The sequence below is a fragment of the Clupea harengus genome, chromosome 22, assembly GCF_900700415.2.
Source record: "Clupea harengus chromosome 22, Ch_v2.0.2, whole genome shotgun sequence".
NCBI classification, from domain to species: Eukaryota; Metazoa; Chordata; class Actinopteri; order Clupeiformes; family Clupeidae; genus Clupea; species Clupea harengus.
The window spans coordinates 23,361,765-23,371,615 of NC_045173.1; the positions used below are offsets into that span (position 1 = coordinate 23,361,765).

At 42.5% G+C, this 9,851-nt stretch overlaps 1 long non-coding RNA gene across 1 annotated transcript; it reads left to right on the forward strand.

Moving 5' to 3' along the window:
• The first annotated feature begins 8,667 nt into the window (after window positions 1–8,667).
• Window positions 8,668–9,114, forward strand: LOC116218359. Its single transcript, XR_004162801.2, has 3 exons — window positions 8,668–8,765; window positions 8,844–8,907; window positions 8,991–9,114. It is a non-coding gene; the product is annotated as an uncharacterized LOC116218359 (long non-coding RNA).
• The last annotated feature ends 737 nt before the right edge of the window (window positions 9,115–9,851 follow it).

A 9,851-nucleotide genomic window follows, 5' to 3' on the forward strand; every position in this document is an offset into this window, starting at 1 on the left:
ATCTGTTGGAACACATCTTTGCCAGAGGCTAACCACACGACAAGAAAACAGGGCTTGAGTAGTTCAAATCAAGGATTGCCCGAACCACACCTTCAAAGTAGAGTATCGTATATTTTCCAGGTATATTTCTCCACATCTCTTTCCTAGTTGAGCGTCTCAGTGAATAGGCAGCAGGTGTATTACCTGAGAGAATAGGCTTGGGCAAGAGTGTCTGGGTGCTACGCTGTCGAGAAGCAACACTACGGATGATCCCCCAGAGCTGTAATTGCACTCGAACTTGAACACATGGGTGCTCAGCTTGCTAATGAAGAGCCTCAGAAGTTGATTAGGGAAATTGCTGCATCCTTTATGCTAATTTCTACACACCCTTCTACTGGGAATAAGAGTGAGAATTAGATCTCAGCTTGGCTCTGTGATGCTGGGGCACATGAGAGCTCTGAGGTGATGGAGATGGAGGGGTGGTTGGGAGACGGTTTGGGAGACGAGTTCAGTGAAGGTAGCACCACTGGGGGAGTATGCCATCTTCGAATCAGCCCCCAACCAATGAAAGTACTACATGAATTCTATGCCAAGAGTTCTAAGAAACAGCACAATTGTCAAGATTGCTTTTGTTCTTTTCAAAGAGCCTTGGGTCCAAATCAATACCCCTGCCTTTTTCTGTGCCAGTTTGTGAAATGCAGCACGAAGTCCACATTTTGGTCCAAATGAGCTACATTTGCTTGAAACACAACTCACCTCGGAAAAGAGCAAACCAGGAGTTAGCACCACTGCCAGAATCTTTAGAGACTTCTCCATATTGAGCAGTGCCCATGAGTCTCTTTAAGACCAAGCTTTGACATGGTGATGAATTGCTATTTGCAGTTAGAGTCTGGAGAACAGTGGCTGCAGATGCTTCCACGCTCTCAGATAGGGACAGCTCGACCACGCCTAATTCCTGCTGCTATAATTAGGAGAGCTCCGACACACATTTTTGTGAGGAATTTCTTCTAACACTTTTTGCTTCTTTGAAGACAATTGCATGTGAATATGTGTACATGTAGAGATCTCTTCAAGTTAGTCTGCAGACTAAAATAAGACCACTTAACATACAAAAGCAATAGGACTGGAACCTGTGGGTAGGTGGCAATGAACATTACAGGTGGCATCCAGCCCTCAGGACTAATGCCTGAGATCTGTTCTCAGGAGAGGCTGTTTCCTTGTCATCAGTAATGAAGTCCTATGGATGATTCAAGTTATATGGGAACAGTCATAGGTACTTAGATCAAATCCGAGAATAAGACACACTAAAACTGCAGGAATGTGACTGCAGGTGCACTACTACTGCTATTATTATTACATTTTTTTTTTTAGGTCTCGAAAAGAGAACATGTCCGGGTAGAATTGTATTTACAATGACTGTTGGGGGGGACAACTTTATGGTAGGGGGGGACACGTCCCCCCCGGGATCTCCGCCTATGGGTACACCATAACAAAACCATTCAAGTCCATGTACAATAGTCCGTGGGCCACAGCGGAATGGAGCCCAGTCCACAGCAGAATTCCGGATCAGTCCGGTACACCGCATCGCAGCTGCTCTGCGTCGGCCTATCCAAACACAGAGACAGAGAGAGAAAAATAAAGCACTCATAAGACATTTACAGAAAGCAGCCAATAATATTATTAACTGTTTCAGAGATTGTTATGTTTTTTTTGTTGTACATAACAAACTGCAACTAGAGAACAATCAAAGCAAAAGGGCACTCAACTCTGGGAAAAAGCTGAATTAAACTAAAATAAATGAAGCAAGCAAATACAGGCCCCGAAAAGGGCCTGTGGAGAAGACATCGTTGCATAGTGGCAAACCTAGGGATGTATGACCAGGCAGGTCTTTACATGAATTCAAGCATGTAGAGCACTGTAGAATGTGGTGTGTTGCTGAAAATCGTTTAGTACAGTGCATAAATAGATTATTTCTATTCTATTGAACCCTCTTGTTCATTTCAAAACGTATCTACTTCTGACCATTGTATATTAGAAAAGAGCAGAAGAGCACCCAAATAACTGAGCCTCATTTGAAACAGTTCCTAACACTTTTCAGTCAGCTTACAGTGAGACTGTAAAGCTATGCACTCCATGCATAAAGGCATACTTTACCGGCTGTTTTAGACCTATGAAGACCAATCTGTCCCGTAATTACATGCTTCATCCAACCTGCAATAATGATTTCCATGTTCTTGCATCAACGTTGATTGTGAAGAAGCGCTACATGAGGTTAAATCCTTCTAATTAAATGTGAGGCTGGCATCTTGCTCACATATCAATTTCGCCTGTGGGCAACAGAGGCATAGGCATGATGTGCTCACTATCTGGGGGCGACAGAGGCATAGGCATGATGTGCTCACTATCTGGGGGCGACAGAGGCATAGGCATGATGTGCTCACTATCTGGGGGCGACAGTGGTACAAGAGGTAGAGAAGTTGGTTATTAAGCAGAAGGATGCTAGTTCGATTCCCTGTCGAAGCGTCCTTGAGCAAGGCACTGAACCCCTAATTGCTCCTGATGTTGTGCAGTGTGCCATCAGTGTAAATGTAAAATGTGTATACATCCTTGTAAGTCGCTTTGGATAAAAGCGTCTGCTAAATGACTAAATGTAAATGGTCACACATTACATTCACTATCCTTCTTCCTCTGATTCTCTAGAATTGTGTTCCAACTCACATCTCACTTGTGCATGTACCTGTAACCCTTCCCATACCCTCATGCCTTATAATAATAACATGAAAATCACATAACATGAAAATTACAATTTCCTCCGCAGCCTATTCAATGGTAGAGGGCAATTCTCACACCAGCACTGTAATAAATGTCACCGTGTCGAAAAGTGACCCGTGAAGCTACCATGTGGACAATAACACAGTGGCCCAGGGTGTAATGTCAATGAAAATTACCTTTGGCTGAGAGCTCCCTGCGCTGGCTTTTCTTTCCAGTGCACAGGTAATGCCTCAGGGATGCCTACCCAATTAAAGCGTGTTCTTAGTGAAAGCATCGCCAAGTCCTTAAGTGGATATGTATCCCTGGGTGGAGCATTGACTCCGAAGTGGAGGCAGTGAGATGCAGGAGACAGATGCCCCCTGTAATGAAAGACACAAATGACTCGATGTAAAACTGATTAAGTGTGCTGAGTCCCCTGTCACATCTCCCAATGCTAGTCCCCAATTTCTGCAATAAACGCACTTCCTTTTGTACTCCTGAGTAGGCACCTTTCTCTAGAACTGACAGTCCCTCTTTGGGCTGTAATATATTACAGACATAATAATGAAGGATAGCAAGTTTTTAAACTGATAACATGATGTCTTTGTATTGGAGGAATGTTTCATTTGGTCTGTATATCACATGTTTATTGAAGGATTTGGTTGGGTTTCCAAAAACCATTAACGTTAACAATGGTGATGCTACACATCAGATATCTGTTAACTAGCATAGTCTCACTCATAAACATGACTTACTTTGGTCTTACCATTTCACAAATAATGCTAAATGCTAGAGCTGATTGTTTGTTGACGATCCCTTAATCCCACAGAAAAAGATGTTAAATAACTTTAGTAATTAGTTGGGGACTTCCCACAGCTGCTAATCCTCTCACTGTTATGCATGTACTCATACCCAACAACCTAATCTAATCAATATAACAACTGCCCAACCACAGATCACTGAGCAGCAGGATACACAACAACTGGCTGGTGACAGCCACAATGTGCGCTGCATGTTGTACCCGGGATCCGTAAAGGCCCTCCTTCACAGTGCAACATGCATCTATAGCCCACAACTGCTAAACACAACTTTATGACTGCCCAACCATAGGACCAGAGCAGCAGGATACAAGAACAAAGATGGCTTTGTGATCATTTCACTAGGGTTTTCAAGAAGGGACCTTCCTCCATCAGTGATTCGTTGAATTAGGCCGACTACATCTCCGGAAGGCTCAAAGGGGGTGTCTGGTGTCGCACCCCCCTCCATACTTATGATGGGTCAGGACCCATGCCACTACCAGAGACAAAATAGATACACCTCGACAGGATTTAACATATGTCAGTGTTTTGGTTCATTCATGACCCCAAGTAGTCTGCAAGCGCTCAGCCAATGTCACTGGCTCGCTTTTTCAGCAGCCTCAGAAAACTCCTTTACAGTTTCTTTGAGTGATTTATCCTTGAAAAAACAAAATCCAACAGAACCGTTGTGGTTGATTTAGCTGCAAAGCCTCTATCAAACACTGATCAATTGCATTGGCTACCAACAAAACATTAAACTCTTTTCTATGGAAATAAAAAGTTTTGACATGGAACCCTGACTTTTCTTACTTTTGTACTTTCACTCCTTTCCCCCCTATAGGATACAATTTCGGTGATGCAAAATAGTCAACGCTGATTAGATTTAAATGTAACCCTTTATATGGCTTGTTTAACTATTGAGTTATTCTGGGAACAAACGGGGCGACAGTGGTACATGAGGTAGAGAAGTCGTTTAGTAATCAGAAGGTTGCTAGTTCGATTCCCTGTCGAAGCGTCCTTGAGCAAGACACTGAACCCCTAATTGCTCCTGATGTGCAGTGTGCCATCAGTGTAAATGTAAAAATGTAAAATGTGTATACATTGTAAGTCGCTTTGGATAAAAGCGTCTGCTAAATGACTAAATGTAAATGTAACAAACTGTCGCTGCATCTAGAACCCCAGCTGAATCAGAGAGGGGAGTGGAAGCCTGTTCAGCTGAGCACTGGGTCATTGGGAGAGAGTAGACATGTACATGTATTCATTTGGCATGATGCAAGGCTACTGGTGACTGTATGTGTGTAGATATACTGACACCTCTCTGGGATATCCCAGGGACAGTGCTCAGGGGTTGTTAGCCAGGTATAGCCAGACCTTAATTATTCACTGAGCTGGGAGCCAGGCTACAGTGACCATAAGCCTACACATGAATGGGGAGTGCATATGTTATGAGATATTATGAGCTATGTTGATGGATTTGGACACCAAGACCAGCCTGAATGCAATTTCTTTCAGCATTTGTTGCCATGGCAAGAAAAGAGACCCTTTGTGGTTCGGCATTCGGCATTTCTTTTTCTGCAAAAGTCTTATTACACTACTTGTTACACATGTTATTAGACATGACAAAAAAAAAATTATTATGTATTTACATCATGGATAACATTAATTTACTGCTGACCAGGCATTTAATTGAAGTTGAACAAAGTACACTATGTCTTTCCAGATGCTCGAGTCTTTAGTGGAGGGTTTCACATTTTAGGCTATTCTTTTTTTAAAGTCGGCCAAGATATGTGTTATCCAAGAGGATATACAAGATAGATTAATTGCATTAAACCACAACACAGAATTATGAAGGCGTATTGCTCTATTCTTCCAGTAAAGGGAAACGTTATATTTGCTTGATAGATCCAACAGAATTTGGCATTGATGGTTTGTGATTGGCACATGCAAATGTTCCTTGTCAGAGAAGAATATGTCCCCACACCTGTATCGAAAATCTACGCCTCAGCGTTTTTAGAGTTTGAGTTTGAGTCAACCCGCTCAGGCAAAATAGGCCAAACTAGGGCCAAATGCGTGAGAGGGTTTATGGCAGAAGGTTCCGGGCTATAAAGACCAAAACCTCGCGCCACCTGAACAGTTTTTTCCCCACGGCAGTGGTGCTCACAAACAAGCCCCCTGCATCACACTGACTCTGGGTTTGCCAATTCCAATTCACAATTATTTATTATTATTTAATATTCTGTATTTGTCTTTTATTCTTGTTTTTGCTATTTTGTTGTTATGTTATGTGTTTTATGTCCTATGCACCAACCACCAAGATCCTTGTATCCTGTATATGTAAATATACTTGGCCATTAAAAGAATTCTGATTCTGATTCTGATTCTGATGTGTGAGATACTATTTAAAGCCTGATGCACTAAAGAGAGGGGACCTGAACATTAATGAAAAAAAGTCCAAAGGTGTTGAATTGGGACTGGCTCTCATTCAAGGTGACAGGCCTGAGGACACCAGAGCAGTCACCTCACATAGGAAGGGACGGCTCACCAGGAAAATGGCGAATGTCATCACCCCCTCTTCATAATGTCACCCACCTCAGCAGATGCCACCATGAATTTGAGGAAAGGAAGGTCATCTATTAATATTTCAGTGGCCATTTTCCACCGCCTACCCTCTTCACCCTCCTCTCCCTTGCCACTTACTATTTTTCTCTTCTACGTTCTCTCCATATTTTCTCTCTCTTTTTTATATCCCTGTTTTTGTCTTTCTATCAGTCTTCTTCTCTTTTCCCCTATCAATGAGTGAGTGAGTGAGGACGCTGGCAGTGTCCCCCCTCTCTGAACATGAAAATGAAAACCTGAAAAAATTGAAACCTTGTCAACAGGCAGTGGAGAAAGCCATGCAAGCACAGTCTCACCATCACAACACAGGGCACTTTCACCTTTTAACATTTGTTTAAACGCAGTCTAGTGAGGTCAAGGGACTAGAGTCATTAGAGGAACCAAGCCCGGGAGCCTCAGCTGAAAAGAGAACACTGGCTAGATAAACGTCATAAAACAGACCAGACTCCAAATGAAAACAGATCTATGTGGCATATTTATGTAGCCAAACTTAATAGAGAACCTGAGGTAAAAGACGTTTAGTGACGTTTTGATATATCTTTGAGAATCAACTGTGTTGTTTTTCAGTGCTCTGTCCTGACCCTTTGCGCCTGAAATGGCACTTTTGCTGGAGGCTATAATTTATATGGAGCAGTATGGCTCAGTGGCTGACATGACACAAAGGTAATTTATCTGTCACAAGGTACTGTGCTTGTGTTAAGCCAACAGGTCACTTAAGGGTTTGGTGTCACAAGTTGTGATTTGTGTGGTGTTAACCAACAGCGCGCGTAAATCTAAACAGATCTATGGTACAATGAATCAAACAAATATGGGGAACATTCTGAAATCACTTGTACATATTTCAGTGCTAAATGCTAATGTGCTAATTGAAGTAACCCTTTAGACAGAAACCCTGCTCAGTCCAGTGTTCACCTATAACCACTGAGCTGATTAAGACCTGGCCATTTAAATTGATGTTAGATCGTAATGCCATGACTTTGAAAGGATGTTTGTTTGCCCTCATTAACTGAAGTTGAATATTCTTGAATATTTTAGTAATATTTTGCATCATCCTGTCTGTGTGCTTAGAAAATGTGAAAAATAAATGTAAGCTAATCCACACCATCAATCACACAACATAACAATCAATATCTTCACATGTGCTCATTTGGCTTTGGTGTTCATTTAACTGGATAATGGCCTTTGGCATTCATTACCCTGTTGACAGCAATTACAAAAAAAGGCAAAGATAGGCAAACTCAGAAATAGGACCTTTAGGAATAATATCCCCACCCCCACAATCTTGTGTACTCCGAGAATCCCTCACACCTATTGACCTCTTTGAAGTCATCCCCCTGATCTCCTCATCTAAATCATCAACGTGCTTACTAGACTAGACTTGAACATGCACTGCCCTTACTAAATGAGACACTATTTAAGTAAGTAAGAATCCACTAATTTCAGGATATGTACCACATTCATTCAAAATAGCAGTGATCAAACCATCTCCGAAAGAACCTTATCTTGATCCCAATAACCTGGCTAATTACAGGCCTGTATCCAACCTCCCTGTCCTTTCAAAAAGTAATAGCAAAGCAACGTACTTCCTTTTTTACATAGAAATGTGAATGATTTACTCATTGCATACCATCAAATTGCCGTGCCCTATCCTGATTTAGGTCTTACCTTTCTGAGCGTCTTCAGTTTATGCATGTGCACGATGAGTCATCCAGTCATGCAAAAGTACTGTATGTTATTATGTAGAGTTAATTATAGTTCCCTAAGGCTCAGTGTTTGGACCTCAGCTCCTCTCTTTGTACATGCTAAATTATACTACCTAAGCTAGAAGCTTGCCTGAAAGATGTGAAAGCATGGATGACTAACGATTTCCAACTCTTTAACACAGATAAAGCTAAAGAGGTTATGACTGAAGGCCCAAAACATTTGAGATTGACACTTTCCAGTCATCCACCTACACTCAATGGCATCTCACTAGCACCCAACAGAAGTGTCAAAGATCTCGATGTAATTATCAGCCAAGACCTCTCATTCGCCTCACACAGAAAAATAGATCTCAAGAACAAGATTTTTTCATCCTCGCATTTATCGATTCACGAACTAGACTTCTTCAATGCTTTCCTGTCAGGATGTATCAACAACTCACTAAAGAGCATCGAACTAATACAGAACACTGCTGCTCGTACACTTACTAAAAATTATGAACATATCTCACCTGTACTTCCCTCCCTTCCCTTAGTTCTTCCTGACTGCCCACCTAGACATTTTTGTTCCCTGGGTGCAGGTCTTGCAATTCCAAGAATATGAAAAAGCAGAACAGGAGGCAGAGCCTTCTGCTATCGAGCCCCCCTCCTGTGGAATAATCTTCTTCAAACATTCGTTCCATCTTTAAGTCTAGGCTAAAAACATTCCTCTTCAGTGCCTCCTATGAACACCACTTGTGGTAGGGTGGTGTTGTTACACCTACACTCCCTGCTTTTACATTCAATCAGCCCAACTATCGTCAGCCTAGTCACTGATAGCCTCCACTTAGATGGAGATATAAGGACCAGACGTTGTGTGCGTGCATTACGGTGTCTGTAACCACACCCCTTCTCCTGTTGAGGTGCTTTCCTGATTTGCCGGGTAGGTGTTTGTTTGCTGGCGAGTGGTACAACTTTTACCTATTACTTTTGGGCTTACCTTTTCGTGTTTGTTTTGTAGCCCTGTATTCCTAGCCTTCCCTCTGACGCTCGCCTTCGGTATGTCCTTGTCCCTGCATGTTCAGGTATGCCTTTCCTATTTTCATTAACGCTGGACAATGAGTAGCCTCTTTTCACACTGGCTCTAATTAGCGCATATGTTTTATAGTGAGGAACCGTACTTCGCCGCTGACCTCGTCGTTCCAGTTATAACTGTTAAGCCTCATCTGCTTAGCCAGTGAGACTCCGTGACCGTGCTGAAGGGCCTGATCACAAAGGTGCTGCTGTTTTGTTTAGCCTGACAATGCGTATATGATCCAGCATGCTCGTTACTCTGCCAAACTGTTGTTTTGGATGTTGGTCTGACATATCTCTGAACTGGGTTTTCGTTTTCTTTGTCATGTTCTTTTTGTCTGGGCATTGTATCATCTTGTCAACTCCAATGATGTAATTCCTCTGTCTAGTGTGTTTTCTGTCTGCATGTGACTGGTTAAGGCTGGTGGCGCTGTAGCTGTCCTGGTGCATGTTTGTTATTGGTTCTGGTCTGTAGTTAGTCTCTGAGTGATTGCTATTATTGTCTGAGTGATTCATGCTTATGATGGACTGTTGGTATCTCCTGGTGCAATAATTGTTTTCATTTTATTTATTAAGCAGGTCCTAGGTGCTTCCAGAGGGAGGCTAGGCACCTGGTGGTGGGCCCCTGTCACTGCATGCGGGTGTGCCGTGTTGTGCTGGGTGTGATGTGGGTTGCTTGCCGTGTCATAGTTCACCTTATAACCACTTCTTTGAGTGTGTGTGTGCACGTGTGAGCGGTGTGGATCCAAGAGCACGCCGTCTGCTAGTCTGCCTCCCTCAGGTAAGTCCTACTTAGCACTGCCTAGACTCTAGTCTAATAGTTTCCCTGTTTTAGCCTTACTGACATGAATGATATGCAATAAATATATTTTTGTATCTTGCTAACTTGTCAGTCCCGTTGCAGGTTATTTCATAATCAACCTCTTCACTCTCACTCTCCCTTCCCTCAGTTATT